General features: G+C 36.7%; 1 long non-coding RNA gene across 5 annotated transcripts in view; it reads right to left on the bottom strand.

Moving 5' to 3' along the window:
- Positions 1-25,115, bottom strand: part of LOC140698139 (uncharacterized) — a 785,970-nt gene that overhangs the window by 127,819 nt on the left and 633,036 nt on the right. For 4 of the 5 annotated variants that reach the window (XR_012075665.1, XR_012075668.1, XR_012075663.1 and 1 more), the window contains exon 6: positions 19,052-19,106. This is a non-coding gene — a long non-coding RNA (uncharacterized lncRNA). Of the gene's footprint in view, positions 1-14,428; positions 14,591-19,051; positions 19,107-25,115 lie in introns of those variants that run through there. The other variant, XR_012075669.1, reaches the window with a different exon arrangement.

The following is a 25,115-nucleotide window of genomic DNA, read 5'->3' as shown; positions in this document are numbered from 1 at the left end:
TTTTTACCCCTACAACTACAGACATTCAATGCTTATACATTTAAATAGGAAGCTTTCAATGGCAGTCACTCAGCCTGTTGTAAACTGGTTACCAAAAATATCTGTGTTGAGCTAACTTCCCAATGCCTGGTCTAGAAAATTCCTGTTGCAATTTATGTTGCCCTTGTGCTTGAGTTCACATTGTTCTGAGAATCCTCTGATGCTGAAGTGGCTACTGTAGATTGTGACTGGAACAAGAATGACTTCTAAGTTGTATGAGATCTAAAAAAAGCTCTACCACTGAACAGAAGACATTGACATTTATGTTTCTCCTGCAATATCAAGCATGCTGTTTGGTGGCAGCACCCTGTGGCTTTGCTGGATAGCCATTTTATTGTTTCCTCTCTGTAGCAGACCCTTTTTAGGGTGTTATTTTACTATCTCTTTGGTTTATAACTGCCCAACCAAATGGATGGATGGATGGATGGATTATTCCAGACATGAGCTGACAATTATTTGCTTATATGTTCATCTGCTGCTTTATCACTGAGATTAACCATGAAAATATTTGTAATCTTCCTGATTTAAAATAAGCCCCCCTTTTTTCCAAACTATACCTTATGAGACAGGGTTTAATGATCTTCAAATAAGATATGCCAATCATCAGACAATAATTCTAGGTAGAAATTCATATAAAAGTGACAAATATCTGTATTTAATGAAAACCAGAATCTTAGAAAAACAGAGCACCAACATCATCACAGATTAATCTTTAGTAATTTGGTAATGAAATAACTGAAGGATAATATCACTATTGACTGAACATATAGAATGGCCTTACCAAAAAGCTTGTCAGGACCAATATAATCAAATACAAAATAGATACAGGGAATCGTGACCCTACATCTCAAACACCACACTGGGCCTTTCCCACCGAGAGGAAGGTAATTAATTAACTTCAGCTGGAGAATGTCTGCCAGTCTATAATTAACGACATGTGCACCTACCACTCTCTCATCCTCCACGGAGGCAAGGATGTACAAGGTGATTAATGAAGCCAGATTGTCAACACGCCTCTCGGTTGTTCCTTCTTCCACCTCAAACTCATTCAGCCTCCCACCCCCATCCTATGTTCCTTACATGTTCTCAATAGGATATTTTTTCAATTACACAAAGTATAAAAAATCTATTTTCTTCATTTTCTTAAAAAGATGTCTTTAAGTTCATTTCTTGAGTTGTAAAGTAAACCTCAGAGTAAGTTTTTATTTTGGTTTATTAATATAAGACATGTCAAAATACTCATAAAATGCCTATTCCATGTGTTCTGTCATCTCTAATTGTCTTTAGCTTGAGAAGTATTTGAGAAGTGGTTTTTATAAGTACATAGTAAAGATGCTGTATGATGTCTTTCTTCAAGATTTTGGCCTGGCATCTCTATAATGTAGGCAGATCAACAAAATAATCAAGTAAGTGGGAGAATCAGCAAAGTGTAGTATATATGAAATAGCATAAGATTGGCATTAAACCAGAATGTTTAACTGGCTTTTCTGTTTCTTATCAGTGTCCCCTTGAGCATATTAGTTAGCTTCTCTGTAATTTCCTTATCTTGTTCATGAAAAGGAGATATAGAATGCTAACAATATGGTAAGTACATGACTAGAGATATATTTAAGAATGTCTACTAAATATAAATATTTATGAATGGACATGTCACCAAAGAGGATATATACAAGGCAAGTAAGTGCACAAAAAATATGTTCAGTATCATGAGCCATAAGGAAAGTGCAAACTAAACCCATAATAGGATAGCACAGTATATCCATTAGACCAGCAGAAATTTAAAAAAAAAATGACAATACCAAATGCTGGAAAGTGTGCAGAGAAACTAGATCTCTCACACGTTGAGTATGGAAATGTAAAATGGTACAGCCGTTTCAAAAAACAGTTTGACATCAAAAAAAAAAAAAAAGGAACAAATATGTTCTTAACTTATGGCCTAGCAAATGCACTCCTGGGTATTTAACCAGAGAAATAAAAATGTCAACACAAGAACATGCACATCCATTTCAGGACAGATTTTTTGTAATAGTCAAACACTGAAACAACCCGTGGGTCCTTTAATAGGTGGAAAGCTAAATGACCTTGGCCATATGCATCCCCTGGGATACTAGTCAGCAATGAAAAGGAACAAACTATGAGTACATGGAGGGATCTCAAGGGAGTCATACTGAGTGAGGACTGCCAACCCCAAAAGGTTGCATATTATGTGACTCTATACAATATTCTTGAAGTGACAAAATTATAGAAATGGAGACAGATTAGTAGTTTACAGGAGTTAGGGATAAGGAAAGGTGAAAGGGATAGAAGTGGATATAAAGGAGTAACATGATCTTTGTAGTGATAGAACAGTATCTTGATTGCGAAAGTGATTACATAAATATATGCGTGTCTTCAAATTGCATAGAAACACACACTGATACATAATATAAACACATATATATTGAGATTAAAAAACTCATCATTTCTTGAGAAACTATTGAGTAACCAGTTACATGCTTTCATTCATTAATTAAAATTTCATTTATATTTAACAGCATTGTGTTTTTCCTAATTACTCAATAAATGTAACTCAATCTTTGGTCAGTTTGTTGATTCATCAGCAATTCCACTCCTGGGTATATATCTGGAAAAAGTAAAAATACTAATTTGAAAATATACATGCACCTCAGTGTTCACAGCAGCACTATTAACAGTAGCCAAGATATGGAAGCAACCTAAATGTCCATCAACAGATGAATAGATAAAGAAGATGTGATAAAGAAGTGAAATACTACTCAGCCATAAAAAAGAATGAAATGTTGCCATTTGCAGCAACATGGGTGGACTTAGATGGCATTATGCTAAATGAAATGTCAGACAGAAAGACAAATACTATGATACCACTTATATGTGAAATCTAAAAAATACAACAAACTAGTGAATATAACAAAAAAGAAGCAGACTCACATATATAGAGAGCAAATTAGTGGTTAACAGTGTGTGGGGGAGGCGCAACACAGGGGTGGGAGAGTAGGAGGTATAAACTATTGAGTGTAAGATAGGCTCAAGGATGTATTTGTACAAGGGGAATATAGTCATGTTTTGTAATAACTGTAAATGGAAAGTAACCTTTAAAACTATATAAAATGAAAAGTTAATATTAAAAATTAAAAAATAAATAAATTAGTGAAAAAAGAATTTCTTACTACCTCCTACATCCTAGGAATGTGATTGAATTGTATATTCTATACAATATTTGCCGGTATAGAGTACGCAGTAATTTTTGAAATACCTTCTTTGATGTTTATTGAAAAAGCATGAACGATAAGCATTATTAGAGAGTTAAGAACAGCGTTTGGCTCTGATCTTACGGTTTAGGGAAAGCTTCTTAGAGGAAGTGGCATTTGAATTGAGAACTGGAATAACTGGCAGGAGACAATAAAAAGGGGTATGGAAAAAAATTACAAATTATTAGTCACTCCTATGGAGATAATGAGTGGAATCTAAATGCTACACCAAAGTGATGTGTTGTGTAGAGGAACAGAATTATAATTTTTAAAAAGGGCTTATTATTACCTTGCTTTACCAACTGCACCTCCTCTAGGACAAATCAAGGAACTGACACAGGGGCTGGAATATCGGGACAAAGACAAATTTTGTAATCAGTGAAGAAGAAGGCAAGAATTAAGGGGAACAGACAAAAGAGATTGTTTTTTGGTAGATTCTAGAGCTGTGGCTGCAAAGCTTACAGCAAGGTCATTTACTAATTTCTGGTGTTCATTACTATGGGCACACTAGCCTCCTTTCAAGGACCTGGATCTGGACTAGGAAACGTGGCGTTTGTTATTTTTTTTTCCATTTATTATTTTTCTTTCACTTCCAAAAATGAAGTAGCATGGGCACTATTGTTCAGAGCTACTCACATTTCAAAAGGAGAAGAATATGTATGTATTTGTCATTATTATATTCCTAATACGTGTTTTCTTAAAGCCAGAAAAAGTACTGAGTCCTTCAGGCAGCATCACTGCAACCCCAACAAACTATTTATGGACATAGCTTTTATTTTGGAGTAACTTTGAGGGAACTACTGAATGAATAAAAAAGTGTTTGGCTTTGTAAATGAACATGATTACCCATAAAATGGTGTATGTGGTGCTAGATTATTAGCAGATGGTCGTGTATTTGGTTGTAGATGTGCAGAAGAAAAGTTGGGGCTGTCAGCAGAAGGCTATGCGTAGAGGAAAAAAGATAAATAAGAAACATTATTTTGTCATTTTGAAGGATGAAACTTTTGGTAGTAGGAACTAATTTTATTGTTCTCCATTATTCTGACTGTAATATTAATTCAGAGAGCAACTAAGTTGGTAAAACAGTTTTCTATAAAAATATTCATTCAGAACACAGCAAAACAGAAACAGACTCACGGATATAGATAACAAACTAGTGGTTACCAGTGGGGAGGGGCAAAGTAAGGGTAGAGGGGTTAAGAGGTGCAAACTACCATGTAGAAAATAAATGAGCTACAAGGATATATCACAGCATAGTGAATACAGCAAATATTTCATAATAACTCTAAATGCAGTATAATCTATAAAATATTGAATCAGTATGCTGTACACCTGAAACTAATGTGATATTGTAAATCAGCTATACTTCAAAAAATCCATTCAAGCATTATCAACTGAAGTAGCTCTCTGAGGAAGAACTTGCATCAAACTCTCCACTCTTTAATTAAATAGAACTTGTTCAAAATTGTCATATTTTTAATTGAGATCTTCTTTTAAGTCGTCTGTACCAACCCAAGACTTAGTTCTTCCTAAATTTATACATCTTCACTTTTCTATGCACTCTGCTATGGTATAAACCAAAAATGTCTCTTGATTTCAAGGTCTTTATTTTCTTCTTTTCTTTATTCTTTCATTAGGGAATAAAAATAGAATTTCCCACTTCAACAAGATGGCAGACTAAGAAATATTTAAAATAGTTTTACTGCAAGTATGTTGAAATGCTAGATAAACTAATTGAAAAATATTTTAATTAAATAGCTAAGCTTCCAATAAAGGAGGGAAGCACCCTGATGTTGAGAAACACAATAAGGTGACTAAAATCCAGAGCTGAAGACCTTGAGTTAATCTGATGTTGCAGGCGTGTGTGTGTGTGTGTGTGTGTGCGTGCATGTGTGTGTTTGAGAGTATGTGTGTCTCCCCAGTGGGGAAGGAGATGTGGAAGTCAGGAGTGAGTGGTTAGTCTTGGTACCATAGAGGCTTCAGGTTTCAGGTCAAATTAGCCTTAAAATATGCTTTAAGTCATGAAAAAAGAATGCAGCATTATTTTTTAAATAGCCATGATTTTTAAAGAACAGAACTTCAAGAAATAAATATCTCTATCATATGAAAAAATGAATGCAGAACTTTATTAGTATATTCAACACAGTTGAAAAATTATTGGAATAGGAGATCACTAGGAAGACTTTGTTCAGAATTCAGCAGTGATAGAGAGTATTTGAAAGAGGTTTAGAGACACTAAGGGTTAGATACCAAATGTAAGAATTCAGAAGGAGAAATGATAAGGGAAAGAAGCAATATTAAAAAGTAATTGTGTTGGCCTAGCCTTTATGGAAAACAGTATGAAGATTCCTCAAAAAACTAAAAATAGACTTACCCTATGATCCAGCAATCCAACTCCTGGGCATATATGTGGAGGAAATGCTAATTCGAAAAGATATATGCACCACAATGTTCATAGTAGCACTATATGCAATAGCCAAGACATGGAAACAGCCTAAATGTCCATCAACAGATGACTGGATAAAGAAATTGTGGTATATTTATACAATGGAATACTACTCAGCCATTAAAAAGAATAAAATAATGCCATTTGCAGCAACATGGATGGAACTGGAGATCATCATACTAAGTGAAGTAAGCTAGAAAGAGAAAGAAAAACACCATATAATATCACTCCTATGTAGAATCTTTAAAAAAGGACACAAATGAACTTATTTACAGAACAAGAGACAGACTCACAGACATAGAAAAAAAATTTGTGGTTACTGGGGAAAAGGGGGTAGGGAGGGATAAATTTGGAGTTCAGGATTTGCAGATACTAAGTACTATATATAAACTAGATAAACAAGGTCTTACTGTGTAGCACAGGGAACTATATTCAATACCTTGTAATGGCGTATAAAGAAAAAGCATACGAAAAGGAATATAAAAATATATATGTATATTATAAATGGATCACTATGCTATACACCAGAAGTTAACACAACACTGCAAATCAACTAGACTTCAATAAAAAAAAAAAAGAGTAATTGTGGTAGGGTTAAGGGTGTCTACAAATTCTTTGACACTCCTCCCGCTGTGAGGTGAAGTCCATTTACCTTCCTATTAAAAACAGATCAGCCTGCGACTGCTTTGAGCAATGGAGCACACTGAAGCCAGTTTGGTACTTAGCGTTTGAGATGACTAACCACTTTCCCTTGCTGGCTGAGAGCCCTAAGCTGCTGTGTAAGAACTTCAAGCACTTCGATGAAAAGATCATATGGAGGGACACTGAGATTATATGGTGATGGTAAGTAGCCTTGTGGATACCAACCTCCAGATAATCTCTGCCTAGCACTAGTCTGCTTGTACCCTACAGATCTGACCATTCACCAGCTGAGTATCACTGAGTGATCTCTCTATGCCCCGTGGAGTGGAACCATCACCCTGCTGAGCCCTGCAGAAATCATTGAATGTTTGTGGTTTAAAGCCCTTACATCTTGAGGCAGTCTTTTTAGGCAGCAATAGACATCTGGAACAGAAATAATGGCTGAGAATTTTCCAAAATGAACAAAATATGGAATCCTTAGATTGAAGAATCATACCAAGCTGCAAGCAAGAGAAATAAAATTAATCCCTACCTGGACTCGCTGCTATAAACAGCAGAAGAAGAGCAACGTGAGGTCCTGAGGACAGGATAGATTATGTACAAATAAATGGTGCATAAATTTTAAGACTGAAAACAGATTCCTTAATAGCAACAAAAGAGATGAGAAGGTCACGGGATAATACCTTCCAAGTGATGTGGGCAATTGTCAACCTAGAATTCTACACCCTGCCAAATAATCGTTCAGAATTAAGAGAATCAAGACAAAGGTTATCCAAAAAAGATTGAGAAGATCTACACTAACAAAGTATCTCTAAGTGAACTCCTAAAGGACATATTTCAGTTTAAAGGGAACTAAACTCAAAGGAAATAGGGATGCATGAAACAATAAGAGGAAAAAAAATAGTAATATCTGCCTGTGAGGGAAAAAGAAAAGTGACAAGAAAAACTAAACACCTTTTTTTTTTGTTTCCCGAGGTCATCCTCCACGGATGAGCATTTATGCATGGTGACTACTGGTATTATTTTTTCCTTATACTTTCTACATGACATAAATCATACTTTATCTCATGTAAACTTCTCAGCAACCGATGAAGTATGTATTAAATTCTTCATACAATACAGAAGAAAATAGACATTAAATAAAAAACATCAGAATTTGAACAGCTAGTAAGTTAAGAAATGGAGTTTGAACTGACACAATGATTGCAGACAATAAGCAGAGTCTCCAAACTACATAGTGTTTCATGTATTAGTTTAGGCTTGGTTTTGGTTTTGGTTTTGCTTGAATGTATTTCTTCAGCAATTTACATCACGCCTTATCTCTATGGTTTCCCTTTTCCGACTCCCAAGACCTCCTCCTTCACCAGGTACCACTGACAACACACGAGAAGTTGTTCATTCTGAAACAAAGAGTCACTGAATCAGCTTTCCCAGGACAAACGATAGTTGTGAAAATATTAAATTATAAATTACTTTGCATATGAATCCTGCAAATGGGGCATAACAGACTCTATCGGAAAGATGGAGATGTTGGTTCCTGTGTATCTAGCAGGGGAAATATTGATACTCTAATTTTAAAATAGAGAAAAATGAAGCTCAGACAGACGATGGAGCCAAACCAAGAGTACTAAGCTATTTTTAAAGAGAGGAGATTCAAACAATGTCCAGTGTCCTTGAGGCCATTACATCATCACCTACCAGTCATGCTGACTATCTTAGGTTGGCAGAATCTATGATGTCTGACATTGGAATTTGCTACTGTAAGTGATTTTCGATGTCTTGTTAGATGTACTCAAGTGAAAACAATTCCAAATGGCAGTAGCCAATATTTATTTATTGATCACGTAAAATTTTCTGCTCCATGAATTATTACTTTACACAGATGCAATAATTGGGCACATCTCTGGAATGTGGAGAAGATGTGACTTGTGTTGACATCAAAGTCAATATATGGTGGGGGTTGGGGGTGGATACACACATCCTTCCACCAACTTTTCAAAAAAGAACAGCGGAACTTCTGACTAAATGAATGAATGTTAATTATAGTGGTGATGTTGATAAGGAAGGCAAAGTGGAGCTGGGGCAGGAATCCTAAACATGGAGGTAGGAGAAAAGGATGTAAACCTAACAAGACTCTTCTACTTGCTACTTCACTGCTTATTCTGAGGCTTATTTCCATGGCTGACATTGTATAAAGTGGCACCTACACTTGCAATTCATGTGACTGTTGAAGGACAAGGGGATAGTGAGAATGAAGGCAGAAAACACAGTGTACAGTCTAGGACACTGTCGTTATTTAAAAACATCACATGAATTGTTTATTGACTGAAAATTAATTATACTGTTTGAGCAAGAAAGCTAGTAAGAAAAACAAGTGCATAATGAACATGGGCAGTAACGCAGTCTATTTTAGGAACTGGGCATTAATGCCCATCAATGAAGAGAAAAATGTACTTATTAAATTTTGTCATACTGTTTTTCCTATTAATTTTAATTAGATCTTATTAAATATTCAGGGATTCCTTTTAGTGGTTACCAGACTTACTATTTAGATGTATCATTAATTGTAGGTGGAACTTTCCTCTTGTTAGATGTGTTGTCTTTTGAGAAATTTTGTTTCATTAAAGTGTTGTTCTAACATACGATGCCATGGCATGTCCCCAGAGAATACACCACAATGCTGTATGTATTGTGCCCAGAGTACTGGTGTCTCTCTCAGCAGGGGCTTTGCTCTGGATGCTGGATACTGTAGCTCTGGTAAGAACAACTCTGGATGAGTCAGACATCTAACACCATTTTTTTTAGTGGTCATCATGAGCTGGAAATTTAACACTGGCCATTGAAACAAAAATTATCTTCCTAGAGAACTAAGGACTATTCTTCTCTAATAATTGTTAGCCTATTGCTTCTTTATTGCTCCTTCAAAACTAATCCATCAACATAGGAACGTAATCCACAAAAGAAAAGCATGTAAGTGTGAAAATGATTTATGGAGGCTGGGATCTAAACTCCCATCCCACAGAAGAGATGGTGACAAGAACTAGACCTTAAGACTGTGGGAAACAGTTGGGTTAAAAAGTGTTCGGCTTATTGAATTTTTTATTTATTTGTTTTTCTCTCACTTGTGCATTTTTCACACCAGATTGGGGTATCAGAAAAGAGTTCCTGAAGGAATGACAAGTAGGCTTTCGTGAGAAAAAAAAGAAAAGAAAAGGAAAGCTATTCCTAATTCTGACACCAGGAAGCAGTTTGAAATGGCCTAGTAACTGGAAATTCCAGAAACTAAGAGTACTTTAGAGCTATTGGGAAAAACGTCTTTGGTGAGTGGCTAGAAATAAGGTCAGAGAGCTTTACGGTGATACATCATGGGGGGACTTCTGTGCTAAATTATGAAGGTTGAAATTTATTTTGAAAATTTCAAAAAGCCATTGAAAGATGATGCATTCTTTTTCTATGGCTGCTGTAATCAATTACCACAAATTTGGTGGCTTTAAACTACAAGGATTTATTATCTTATGTTTCTGGAGGTTCAAAGTCTGAAATCAGTCTCACTGACCTGAAGGCAGAGCGTCAGCTTGGATGGTTCCTTCTGGAGCCTCCATGAGGAGAATCCATTCTCTTCCCTTTTCTGTGTTGTATTCCTTGGTTCGTGACTCCTCCCTCACATCACTCTTACCCCTTCCTTCCATCATCCCATCTCCTACTATCTCCTCTGAGCCTCCTGTCACACTGTTATAAGGACCCTGATGATTACACTGGACCCACCTGGATAATCCAGGCTGCTCTTCCCATCAAGATCCTTAACTTAATCACACCCGCGAAATTCCTTTAACCTTTAAGTTATTCACAGGTTTGGGGAAACAGGACATGAATGTTATCGGGAAGCTATTAGTCAGCTTACCACAAATTATAAACAGATATGACATGATAAATTTATATTTTAGAAGGAACCGTCTGATACAGTGGGAGTTAGTTTGAAGAACCATCAGTCTGGTGGAAGGGGGACTAGGGGCAGCTGCTGGGTTTCTGATGAAAAATGGCTTATTCCATATACATTAGTGTGCAGCATTAAGCTCTAAGACTACTGCGTCCCATTTCCTTCACATGAGCAAAGGCCCCTGTGATGAACAGCAGAAACAATTGTAAGGCACCTCTTAACAGAATCTAGACACTAACTGGCTAGGGATAGAAGTGGGGAATAGAGGTACGGAAGTGATTAAAGTCTCCAAATCTTAATCACCTTTAATAGAAACGGCAAATTCAGGAAAAGAAGAGAATAGGGAAGAAATTAAAGAATTCATTCAAAGACCCTATTAGCCTGTAGAGCATCACTTTGCAACTTGGGAAAAGACAGCCCCTCTGGACAGATGCTGTCCCACAGGCACATGGCTTGATCACAAGACCATGCCTTTACAGAGAGGAAAATGTGCCCGTTCTTCCCAGCTAATGCAGCTCTCTGGCGGGGCACGGTAAGAGCCTGCCACAGACCACAGCCGTAGTACGTCCTGAGCTCGGCTTTGTATGTGATCAATATAAAGCCTCAGTGAAAACCTAGGTGGAGTTCTCTGTAAGCACCTCTCAGAAGAAAAGTAAATAAACAAACAAACAAAAATGGTCTGGATACTAGTTTTATAACTATCAGTAGAAAAATAATAGATAATGGTATAGAAATGGCTGAGAATATACAGGTAGCAGAGAAATGAACATAACTTCAAGAGGCAATCAAGTTTAAAGACAGAATGTCCAAGATCACAGTATCACGCCACCATCAGAATGGGAGAATCTCTTGTTGCAGAGACATTCTACGTGAATGTTTACTGCATTCAACTGGTGCTTATGACAAGCCTATATCTTTTATCATTTTTGTGGTTTATATTTTTACAAAAAATTTTGACATATTAAACAGTAAATGTAAATCATTTTGGAGCAATAAGAAGATATGGAGCAGAGCTAGATTATTTGATATCAGCAAAAGGGAAGATTAGTTTAAGGGCAACTGGAGCATATCAACCATGGGTGAAAACAGTCAGAAAACTCTTTGATGCACAGTTAAATTAAAGTCTCTTGGAAACCTCTAGAAAAGAAAAAAGAGACAAAAAAGTTGGAGAAGGGAGAAAACAGAAAATAATTTAAATTCAAATACTGTTCTTGATTTTTTTTAACCAGCTTATTTTTTAAATGAATTGATTTCATGAAATGATGCTTGATCCTGATTACTTAAACCTGTGAAATATTCTGACAAGAGAAAATGCATTTCCTTCAGTTCCATTTGTGGAATTTACTTATCTATTCAATATATGTATTTCATTTAACTTCAGTTGATTTGAGACACCCAACTCTCCATTGGGAGGCACTTGGCTTTTCTCATAAATGTGTAATTTTCAGCTCGAAGAAACACTTGCACCTTCAGGGAGCAATATATTCTCTTCTCCCAGTAGTTCCTTATTTTATTTACCCTGTCAAGTAGCCAACAAGAACATTTTCTCATATGAGCATAAGTGAAGTTCAAGCATTCAGTTTGCTCAACTTTTAGAGGAAATTAGAAAATTCTCTCTAGCAAAGTAACTAATAATAGTTCTTATTGAGCCATAAGCCACCTGTTTGGAATTATCAATCAAACTAGCTTTTAGATTAGAGACCCAGTATTTTCTTAAATACAGTGCATTTCAAAAGTGTTTGCATTTTCCATTTGGCATCTTGGCAAAATGTTGAAAGCAAAGAGTCTAAATCTTAAAGCATACATTTGTTAATTGTTCCATTTTGGAGTAACCTAAGCATGAAAAAGTAGAAGTGCTTTTTCTCTTACTGGTCATTTAGTGAGCTGCATAAAACTGAATATGGTAAGTTCTGGTTCTCTGGATTGTTATTTGTTGAAAATGTGCAGAAATGAAGCTATCAGAAATGTTTTAAATGAATACTGAATAGAAGCTCTAGTGGCATCTTTCCAATAAAGTAATTCCTTCCTTATTTAGAATGGCCTTAGTTAGAGGGGAAATCCTATTTCAGTGCCATTTTTCCCTTCCCTCATTTATGCCCAAAGCATCCTGTATGTAGAGATATCATGCCATGGACCCGGTAATAGTTTGGCTGTAGACTATTTCCACCTGACTGCATTTCTATTACTGCGGATAACCTTCAACTCAGGAACAGCATTCACAATTTATAAAGAGTATAGAAAAAAGAGGTCTTCCATATAAATCCAGAATTCTAACCGTGTGAAGTATGGATAAATTGCATAACTTTGAAAGTGAATGTGAAATCCTTCTGAGTGTGATCCTTATGGGAAGAATTACTAACTTGTCACTCACCCTGAAAGTTTTCCTCGTTGTGCTATTATTTTTCTCAAGTGTCATATGTTTGCCAAGACATTTCCCTGATATTTCCCCCAGGCAAGGAGAATTGGACTTAGTTTGACTAGAAGAGGCTGAAAATGAGCCATCTAGTTTAGCCACAGGCCCTGTCAAAGAATAAAGGCTGGTGAGTTTGGCTAACCTGAGTCAGGCAGTCCAGAGACCGAATCAGGCCATCTGCTCGATAAGGCAGCATTAAAGAGGAATACTGCATTTAAGCAGACAGCATAAAGCATCCAGGAGCCAGCCACAGCAGATCTGGCTTTCATTGTTGACTCTCTCAATAATGTACTATGTAACCTTTAGCGAGTAAATTAACACATCTGTTCCTCCTTTTCCTCATCTGTAAAAAAAAGATTATTTCCATTGCTTGATGTATTAAGACTCATCTCAACTCCAAGCTTCTCTGTTTGAAGGAGGGGCAGAATCAGTGAGCTTATGATATTAAGAAGGTATATGTTCTCCTACCTCTTTCCTGTCCTGCTATGCAGCAGCCGGCTTCCAGCCAGAGGAGAAGAAGGAAAATTGTCACCAGGTCCCTTTAAAATCCGTATTTTAGAAAAGTGAAGGTCTACATAAATTGTCAGGGCCTGCCAGGATGATAGTGTATCTTACAATTGTTTGGGGCTAACTTTAGCTATACATTTCACATATCTATCCATCTATTCATGTATCTATCCATCAATCCTCCATCAATATATAGTATGTACTTATTTTCAGACTATGAAAGCACTAAAGATACACTGGTCAACAAGATAGGCTTGTCCCTTCTTCAGAGAACTGAAGGAGCATATGTGAACCAACACACAATTACATTTAAGAAAATACAGAGAGTAATAACAATGTACAAAAAGCGGCTTTTTTCTTCCTATGATGAACAGACATGATTATCCACACACAAACTTCTTTATTCAGAGGAAGCTAGAGATACAAGTTGACTTAAAAAGTCAAGAATAAAGTTCATTTTTCAATGTCCAGCCATTTGCAAGACCACAGTATCACCACAACATTAGCTCTACCGGCTTCTAAATAACAAAGAATTAAACTTATAAAATTCTCCATGCCTGCTGTAACTTCCAAAGAGGTCTTGGGAAACATTTTGCCCTTGTGAAGTCATCCAGAAGTATGGTAACCTTTAATATCAAATCGGGATTCCAAATACACTAAGGCAATAAAGAAAAACAATAACAAATAAATCCTGAAGGAACTCACAGAATAAGCCTTTCTTTGGCAGAGAATGGCATGCAATTATAAAGCTATCAAGATTCCAAGCCCATAAACTTAATTAAGAGTAAAGACGGGTGAGTACCAAAATACTACTGAGAAAACTTAGGTTTCCTTCTAACGAGATTATGCAGTTATGACCCAAATATCCCATTCTAGATTATACTGACTGACCATTTGTCCTGGTTTGTCTGACTGAGGGTGTTTCAGAATGCAGGACTCTTAGTGCTAAACTGGGAAAGTCTTGGGCAAATTGAGGGAACTTGGTTTCCAACATATCTTTGATCAAGTAATAATTTATTATGCCAGTTTCTAAACTTCAATTCATGCTGTCCAAGCACTGGCAAGCCACGAATTATGGCCACCTACCCTTTGAGAAAGGATCTTTTAGAATCCACTAATCTGTCAACAAAGTTATGTGCTTAGCAGGGGCTATTTTGCTCAAAGTAGCACAAGAAGCAAACATGATAGCTGTTTATTTCCATCTCACATGGCACCTGTACTTTGCAGAATCATCAGTAAACAGCAAAATGTATCAGCTGGCTATCCCCCCTTGGGCTTCTCCTGGCACTGCAGTCAGTGATTCTAGCTCCAGTTTCTGATTCGTCTCCAAAGTTACTTACCTAGAAAATGTCAACATCAGTTAACCTTTCAGAGTCTTGGTTTTCTCAATTTTGGGAAAGTTTGATTGTCATAGATGAAGCAAGTCTCCTGCGCCCAGGGTTGGGGTTGGCAGGTAAAGGTAACAGTGGGAAGTTAAGTTGCCAGCTGAGCGCACTACATGGACACATGGAGTGCCTCTTTAATTTTTCACAAAGCCCTAGGAAGTATGCATTTCTGAGCCACTTTATCGAGGTAGGATTGACATGCAAAGAAGTTGGACGTACCGGAAATATACAACTCCATGAGCTCATGGATAAATATACACCCATGAAAGCATAACCACCATCAAGGCTACATACATACCTATCACTACTTACAGTTTCCTCCTGCCTAATTTATTATTATTATTGTCAGAAATATTTTACATAAGATTTACCCTCTTATTAAATCTTAAGTGTACACTATAATATTGTTAGCTACAGGTACTATTGCTGCATAAGAGAACCACAGAACTTACTCATTTTGTGTAACTGAAACTTCGTCCCTTTGACTACCCCTCCCCGTGTACCCCTCCCCCAGGCCCTGGCAACCACCATTCTACTCTCTGCTCCTCTGGGTTTGACAATATTAGATTCCACATATAAGTTACATCATACAGTGATTGTCTTCTGTATCTGGCATATTTCACTTAGCGTAATGTCCTCCAGGTTAATTTATGTTGTCACAAATGGCAGGATTTCCTTCTTTTTTTTTTTAAAGGGTGAATAATAATCAATAATTATATATACACATACACACACAAAACCCCATGTTTTCTTTCTTCATTTATCCATCCATGGACATTCAGGTTGCTTCCATATCTCAGCTATTGTGAATAATGCTGCGATAAACATAGGGGTGCAGGCATCTTTCTGAGATCCTGATTTCAATTTCTTTAGATTAATCCAGAAGTGGAGTTGTTAGACCATATGGTAGTTCTACTTTTAACTTTTTGAGGCATCTTCATACTGTTTTCCATAATGGCTGTACCAATTTACATTCCCAACAACAGTGTATCAAGTCAATCTTTTCTCTACATCCTCGCCAACATTTGCTCTTTTTTTTTAAATAGGTGTGAGGTGACATCTCATTGTTATTTCAATGTATTTTTCCCTGATGATTAATGAGACCGAGCAATTTTCATACACCTGTTGGCCATTTGCATGTTTTCTTTGGAGGAACATCTACTGAGGTCTTTGCACATTTTTAATAGCTATTTCTTTTGTTTTGTTTTCTTGATATTGAGTTGTAGGAGTTCCTAATATATTCTGGATATTAGTCTTTTATCAGATACATGATTTGTAGATTTTTCTTCCTTTCTATAGGCTGTCTTTTCATTTTATTGATTGTTTTCTTTGCTGTGCAGATTTTTAGTTGCATGTAATCTCATTTATTTATTTTTGCTTCTGTTGCCTGTAGTATCAAAACATTTTTGTTCTTTTGGTGCCACATTCAAAAAATAATTTTCAAGGCCAATGTCTAGGAGCTTTTACCCTAAGTTTCTTGTAGAAAGAAACGCTGGTTTATCACATACAGTCTCTATTATTTTGAGGTACATTTCTTCTATACCTAATTTGTTGAGCGTTTTTTAATCACTAAAGGATGTTGAATTTTGTTAAATGCTTTTTCTGCATCAATTCAATTGATCCTGTGAATTTTATTCTTCATTCTGTTAATGTAGTTTATTGGTTTGTGTATGTTGAACCATCTTTGCATCCCAGGGATTAATATCACTTGATCATGGTGTACCATCCTTTGAATGTAGCTGTTGAATCCAGTTTGCTAGTATTTTGTGGATGATATTTGCCTCAGTGCTCATCAGAGATATTAGCCTATAATCTTCTTTTCTTGTCTGGCTTTGTTATGAAAGTGTTGCTGGCCTTGTGAATGAGTTTGGCAGTGTTCCTTCCTCTTCAATATCTTGAAAGATTTTGAGAAGGATTGGTGTTAATTATTTCTTAAATGTTTGGTAGACTTCACCAACAAAGCTATCTGATAATAGGCTTTGCCTTTTGGGAGATTTTTGATTATTAATTCAATCTCCTTATTCACATTGATCTGTTCAGATTTTCTATTTTTCATTATTTAGTCTTGATAGATTTCATGTGTCTAGTAATCTATCCATTTTTCTACATCACCCAATCTGTTGGCAGACAGACTTAGTAACAGTCCCTCATGATCCTGCGTTTCTCTGTGGTTATCAGTTGTCTTATCTCCCCTTTCATTTATAATTTTATTTAAAAATTATCCTTTTTTCTTTGTTAGCCTAGTTAAAGATTTGTCAATGTTTTGTCTCTTCAAAAAACTAACTCTAGCTTCACTGATCTTTCCTATTGGTTTTCTGTTCCCTATTTCATTTATTTTCACTCTGATTTTTGTTATTTATTTCCTTCTGCTAACTTTGGACTTCTTTGGTTCTTTTTTTCAGTTCCCTGAAGTGTAACGTTCAGCTATTTATTTGAGATCTTTCTTTTCTCTTAATGTAGATTTTTTTTTCACTATAATCATCCCTCTTAGAAGTGCATTTGGTACAGCCTACAAGTTTTGGTATGTTGTGTGTCCTTTAAAATTTTTTATCAAGATACCTTCTGATTTCCCTTTTTTCTTCCTTAACCCACTGGTTGTCCTGGAGTGTGTTGTTTAATTTCCACATATCTGTGAATTTTCCAACTTTCATCCTGTTAGTGATTTCTGGTTTCATATCATTGTGTTCAGAGAAAATATTTGGCATGATTTCAAATGTCTTTAATTTGCTAACATGTATTTTGTTGCTTAAAATATGATCTACTCTGGAGAATGTTCCAGTTCCATGTGATATATATCACAAATAATGTACACACACATGTGCGCGCACACACTTAGATGAGTAATTTGCTAATTTCCTCATGATCACTCAATTTTAGAGTAATGGTCAACTGTATATGTAAGAGTAACAATATAGGTGATATTTTCAAGCAAGGAGAACAGCAATTTTTTTATAGCCATAATGTACTGACCACCAAAATCAGCACCACCTTCAAAACAGCCATTACATTTTTTAACACTCCCATTTTAATTTTCAGAACTTAAAATTTGTGATTTTTCTCCTGAGCCTCTGAGTTTAGTCTAGAAGCTGGATCATATTTATTTGCTCTAGAATACAATAATATTCCCAAAATTTTGCTTAGTCTGAACCAGAGTCATCTCGGAGCAGTAAGTTAAATAACTACGCAGAGTAAAATGGAAATCAATTGAGCTTAGATGTCACTTCATCACAGGTGATGGAGTGAGGGCACAGGAGGATATGCAGATAAATGCTAATTTTCAATTTTTAGCCTTCTCAACAGAATCAATAAACATGACACCTTCTCATAAGAAACAGTGGCTCACTGCAGCAGTTAGCCTCAAATAAGGGGAAACAGAATCTCTAGCAGAGGGCTGGAAATATCTGTTGAATCTCTGTTCTACTGCCCATTCCAATTTCCTAGAAATTAGTTAGATCAACACTCTAATGAACTCATCTACAAAACAGAAACAGACTCACACACCATAGTAAACAATTTTATAGTTACTGGGGGGGAGGGGGTGGGAAGGGATAAATTTGAGAGTCGAGATTTGCAAATATTAACTACTATATATAAAAATAGATAAAAATCAAATTGCCTCTGTATAGCACTATACAAGGAACTATATTCAATACCTCGTAATAACCTTTAATGAAAATGAATGTATATATAAATATATGTATGACTGGGACATTATGCTGTATACCTGAAACTGACACATTGTAACTGACTATACTTCAATTAAAAAAACCAACAAACAAAACAATCTAAAGAATCAGGCTTTCTTAATTTTATCCATCTCTGTTAACTTACATGGAATAGGAGACAGTCTTCACATTTTTCTAGCCTGTTTCCTTCTAAGAGTTTGCTTGACAAAACTGATATGCAACTCCATGATGCATTTCTCATACCAATTTACCCCATGAAATAAGAAAAAACTTAAATAAGAGGAATAGAATGATAGCTCAAATTTATTGTTAGTAAGAAACAAGCGGACATGGTATGCCATCTGACAATCACATATAAGGAGCGCTATTAAAACTATAACATTTCCATAGAAATGACCAGAACGATAAAGAAAAACCAAGCATTTGAGGGCTTGAAGACAGAAGCAGTGATGTTTAGATCTGAATGAGATGTCAGGTGGGCACATAATAGATTTCATTAACGAGATACTTGAAAACAGTCACTTTCTATTGACTAGCCTTTTAACTTGCTCCACAAAGACAAAACCAATGATTGGAAGTTAAAAGAGATCACTTCCCAGAATTTCCAGATGTCCTCAAAAGTGGAACACAATATCTTATGCAAGAGTGACTTTCTATCATGTAAGAATTTAAAGCAAAAGAGAGTCAAGTAAAAGATTTCTAAAGATTTCTAAATACGTTTTGGACTTACATTCACAAGGTGTGTGCCATGGAAGAGCAGATCCAGGCTGGGTTAAATGGTGCTTCTGAAAAAATAAATTAAAAAATCTACCATTGCATATAATCAAAAAACACTACGTTAAATGAAATTAGACTTTTTAACTGCAGGACTAATCAGAGCACTTCAAATAATGAATAAGGAGGAAAGGGGTGTGGATTAAAAAAGAATAAAAAATGATGGATCTGAGATCTCAAAATAGTATTCTTGCCCTCTTGTTGACCTTGCTCAAACTATTTTAAAACCCATTGCTATGTAATGCTAGTATGTTAGGGAATAAAAATAAATACAAATAAGTTATGAGAGCTAACCATTACATTGGTACTTAACACAACATGCATGTCCAGTATTTTGAGTGCATGAGGTTATTCCAGAACCACAATGTAATGATAGTGAGGAGAAGTAAATGGGATGACATTGTCTAAACATATTTAGTCAGGTGTCAATGCATAAGTTACTGAGCATGAGGTGACCACTAGAAGTCAATCTGAGAGGCCTTGGGGTAACCCATTCATTTAACTGAAGTCTGTAATGACTAATTTTTCTACCTCTAATTTGGGCCAGCCCATGACCTGTTTGCCTTGAGGTCTATCCCTTACCATTTTCCTACTGTTCACTGGGTGACAGAGGAGCCGATCTGTGTAGGATCCCAGGACTTCTGGCAAGGGTGTGGCCAACGGGAGATACTGGAGAGAGACCAGGGCAGGACTAACAGAGGCCCAGGGGTTTTCCCTGACTGTTTCTCTGCCTCAGGCTAGGTCTGTGTCGCATCAGATTTACTTTGATGATTTTAGTCCTTTGGACCTGGTAACCCTGATTTTCCCTTGGTTCATCCTGCCTAGGGTGGCAGAGGCTTTTTGCCTGTGCTAATCTCTGGATTTCACAAGAATCTTCTTTTGGGTTCTTAGCAATTCCGTCACCCACATAACGAATTGCCAGCACTTTATCTCCTGTGACTTATGTACTTTCAGTGGATTATTTTCCTGGCTAGACTCTGGTAACTATAATGGTTTTCTATATTACAGAAGCATTTTTTAAATGTTAATGAATAGATGTTAATGCATTATTATTTCCTCATAGGACTCGAAACATGAAAAAGGACCTTGGAGACTGCTAGCCAGACAGTCAGACTGTAGTGTCTGGTAAGGAGAGGGAGAGAGCCAAATGGGTAAAGACGTCAAACTCTCACCCTGGCTTCAACAAGATCATTGTAAATATTTACCTGTTTACAGGTATTGATTCTATGTCATCTTAAAAAAGGTGTTCCATTGATGTAGTTGTAAACCCTAATATTAAAAAAAAAAAGTTCCATGCATTTGTCAAAACCCATAGAACGTACAACATCAAGAGTGAATCCAAATGTAAACTATGGACTTTGGCTGATAATAACGTGTACATGTTGGTTCACTGATTGCACCAAATATGCCTCACTGATGAGGGATGGTGAGGGTAGGGGAGTATATATGTGTGGGTGGGGAGGGCTATGTGGGAACTCTCTAGTTTCTGCTCAATTCTGCTGTGAACCTGAAACTGCTCTAAAAAATAAAGTCTATTAATTTTTTTTTAAAAAGGAAAAAAAAAAAAGGTCCAGATAAGGATTGACTTTTATTTTGTTCAATTCACTTTCCGCTACATCCTTTCAGATTCATCAACCTGTTATTGAGCAGATCCTGCTTTTGTTTTCCAAACACCCAAAGGGACTCTACCTACACTGTTGTGCCTTTATCTTCCCATCAACTTGCTGAAGGTGGAAGTGTCACTCAAAAACTGAGGTTTAGAAATGTGAGGTAGCTTGCTTATGTCTCTATAATAAATAAGCATCCAAATCAAACCTCAACACCAAATTAAGGTCTTTCCACAACACAATCCTATTTCTCTTGATGATTAAATGCTTATCTGATCTTAAAGTTATAACAAGAATTTTAGGGAATAAAATGATGAGTTTAATTGTGGAGATGTCAAATAAAAAGCAAGTGAATGGGTTTTTAAGCAAGAACTTAATCTAATGTCTGACCTAACCCTGATACAGTAACTTTTGCCAACTGTTGTTTTTGTATAAACAGTATCTTATAATATATTCCATTCCCAAGGTACAGGATGAATATTAGCATCTATAAACTTTCCTCTATCACAAGTATTGCACCCAAGCTTCTCAATTAATATTAATATTATAACCCTCATCATCATCCTCTCCAAAATAATTCAGTGTGCAAGCTTTGTCCGATGAGGGAAAAAATAGACAAAAATCTTTAATAGATTCACATATGGGAGGGAAAAACCAATTAAAGATTATCTCTGAACCAGGACTGCCAATATGAGATGAGATGCATAACTAATCAGCCCAAGACATACAACAGGTGAAGTGAGGAAAATGTGATTGTGAGAAATGTAACAACAGTCTGTTGTGCATAATTCCCTTTTCCCACGGAGCCCCTATCCATCTGCTGTGACTCAATTGAATATCAGAAGATGGAAGGAGGCCATCGTTCATTAACTCACTCAACTCCTCCAGGGCCTGGCTTCGCCTTCATTTAGTTTTTTTTTTCTTGCACCAAAGACTTGGAAATCATTAATATTACTCAGTGGGTTTCTGAGCTTTCCAGCCTAGGATCTAATCAGTGTCTCTTCTAAAGGGACCAGAGGTGTAAAGTGCTTTATACCAAAGCAAAGAGTGTCTAACATTTGTTAAAGCTCCAAAGAACTGCCTTCTCCTCGGCTATGATGGATTAAAACCACGAAAACACAGCCCTAATCCTAATGTTCTTGGAAACAATCCTCCCAGGTTTTGTTTTTCCTGTGTCTGCCTAGGCTCCTGCAGGTTTTTGACACAAAGCATTTCCAGTTGGCCCTCGGAATCTTGCCCAAAAGAATTTCTAAGCTTTAAGGCACATAGAGAATAAGCAGATGATGTGAATCTAAGTCTGTAATGATAGATGGGTCATTTATTGAAAGGATACTGATCAAATGATACTTTGATTTGAAATGTCCTTAATTACTCCTTTGTACTTTAGGAGTAGTGTTGTCTCTCTCATTCAGTCATTGATTCATTTGACAACGACACAATGAAGAGCTCTCTGTGCCAGGCGCTGGCACACAGGCACTAAGGGTTGAGTAAATACTAAGACCCCTTTCTTTAATGAGCTCAAACCCTGATTGGTGCTACTGTAGTATCGGCGTTAGTGTCACAGCAAGAATGTGCATTATTCTGGTGCATCGTTTTCCCCCTTTCATGAAGTTACTATTCTCTCTAAATCTCTGAATCCTGCATTGCATCCCCATTCCTCAAGCTCTGTGCATCTAAACTAAATTCCATGAGAATGGCGACTGCGTCTGTTTGCTCACTAGTTGTTCATCCCCAGTTCCTACAGTGCCTGTCACATAGTAGGCACTCAAACATTAATGAATTATGTATTGAAAAAAATTCTGTTTTATCAAGCCAAATGACCATTTATAAAGAAGGCTCAAAGGCCCTTTTTGAAAAATGATTTGTAGTTTAAACAAGGAAGCGGCTCCTGAGAAAACAAGCTCTCAAATAGCTCACCTCCGACTTTGTAAACGGCTGCCAAACATCTCCTGTGGACTGAAATTTACGGCCGGGGGATTGATTTCACTGGATTTTACACAAGTCAATGATCCATGGACCCATTGCAGCAGGTAATACAATAGTGCATGACTCTGTTCATGCCACCAGTCAGTGAAGTTGAGAGGTCATCTTACCAGGATATCGGAAAAAGGTGAACAACTGGAAAGTGGAAATTCAGAGAGATCAAGAAAGTCAATCTGGCAGCAATAATATTATTAGAGTAGATGATTCAAAAGGCACCTAATGTTGATGATTGCATGTGTTAAAAAACCATAGGCTGATTGTCTACAGTAAGCATTGCACTAAACTACTACTAAAATAAAGACTTGCTCCTTGCCACCGGCAAGCTACTATCTCATGAAAAGGATTTCACAGCTTTGTAATAATAAGATGTCCTAATTCTGGTTCTCTGGGCCTACAAGGATGCACTGACTTTCTTATTTAGGACCCTGTGATGTGTCAGATAGTCACTTCAAGAACATTGCTGGTGCTAGGATGAGGTGAGGACATAGATTTCTATTAATCAAATGCAATGATGATGTTTAATTTTGGAATCTCACATGCTTATATTTTTAGAGAAAGACAGCTAGTCTTTAATTGTATAACACTAAGTCCTGAGACTACCACGTTCTTCTCAGTTTGCACAATCAATTTGCACATTAGTTAAATATCACAAACTTGATTTTCCAGTTGTGAAATATAAGATGCAGAGTGTTTAACAAAATTACTGAAATATAAAGAACAGGCTCGGGGTTCAAAATTCAAGTAGTTTTCAGTCCAATCCAATGGTTTTTCTTTCCCTGACAAATCTAATGTTTAAAGAAACCAATGGGGAGGTTTTCAAATCATACATCTCGAAACTCCACCCTTATGACACTCATGTACTATCATAAATATGCCACATTCTAAAGTATTAAATCTTCATTAAAGTTGGGCTGGCTTACTGTTCAACATGCTTCAGATTATTTAACCTAGGCAAAGTATCTGAAACTCATCCAAACTATGCAAACAAGTACAATCACTGAAATGGCCCAATTAAGAATGTACTATTCTTTTCAATGCAATTTAACTATGTCTCTTAGTAGCTTTAAAGCTGCATGAATATTAGAAAGTTTTGCTGATTACATAATCAATGATACCGATCATGTAACGGGATAAATTGCCATCGACTTTGAACTGCCTTCCAATTCCCCAAACATAAATTACCATAAATTTTTAATTTGAACTAACTTGCTTCTCGAAAAAGCAACACAGACTATCATTTTGTCTGTGTAGTTATTTGTAATTCATTGACTACAATTAGCCTTCTTAATGTATCGGGTGAAGTTGTTCAGCTGAAATTTTTTTTCCAAAAAAAGTACCTAAGGCAGACTTCCTGTGGCCCTACTACACCTTATGTGCTCATCCCATGCCTGGTGAACACACCCCAATTCCTCACCGTTTCTTGTCCAATAAGATCTCCCTTGCTTGTACTGCCATGTCCAAGCATCACATCCTTGAAAAATGCCTTTCCCGTAACTACAGGTGAGGGTACGCAGTCTGTGTGTAATACATTCTCACAGACAGAAAGGAGGAAGGAAAAATGGGAGATACAGTTTTAAGTACATCAATTCTACTGCTAGTAATAGTAGCAGCTAACAGGTTTTGATACTTTTTCCTTTAAGCACCTTATATACAGTCATGCTGTCAGTGGAATGTGCCTGTGGCTGAAAAAGTCAGAGTATTACTCATAGCATAAAAGAATGCATAGCATGGGGAAACATGGGATATCTCAGAAAAGCATGTTACAAAGGACTTATTACAGGATTTATGCTCTGGTTTAGTTGGGGTGTGTCCAAAGAAGTGGGAACGTGCACTGGTTTGGGTGATGTCAGAAAGCAGTAATAGTGCTGTGATGGTGCACGTCAGTAAGTCTTCTCTGCGGGGAAGGTGAACTAAAGACAGGCTAAAGCTGTTTCTGGTAAAACAGCAGCAGCCACCCCTACAGCGGCAAGCAGAGAGGGTCGTTTGGTATTTTGTGCCTTGGACGATATTCGTGATTGGTCAGTTTTCAGACTTGCCTGTAGAAGGGTCTTGTTTTTGTTTTGGTTCGTCATGACCACAGAGGGGCCTTGTCTGATGTTGATATTCTATACAATTGTCTATGTTCAGCAGGAGAATAGCAAGGTCTGGCAGGGAGCGCTGGGACAGCCTGTAGCAACCCCGAGGCCCAGCCGACAGGACCAGGCTAGCTCCACGTGTCAGGCACTGCTCCTCCCTTTCTCAGTGCATATGCTAGACCATTTATTTAATCAACAATCCAATCAGTTTTATGCTGTTATCATCTGCATTCTATTGATGAGATAAATGAAAGTCAGATGGGTTATGTAACTTGCTCAAGGACATAGTGACAGTAATTAGAACCATTAGTTGAACATTAAGCTGTCTGCTTCCCAAATTCCAGAGACCAAAGCA

This window comes from Vicugna pacos, chromosome 9 (assembly GCF_048564905.1).
Source record: "Vicugna pacos chromosome 9, VicPac4, whole genome shotgun sequence".
NCBI classification, from domain to species: domain Eukaryota; kingdom Metazoa; phylum Chordata; class Mammalia; order Artiodactyla; family Camelidae; genus Vicugna; species Vicugna pacos.
This window is presented reverse-complemented; position numbering and strand designations above follow the sequence as displayed.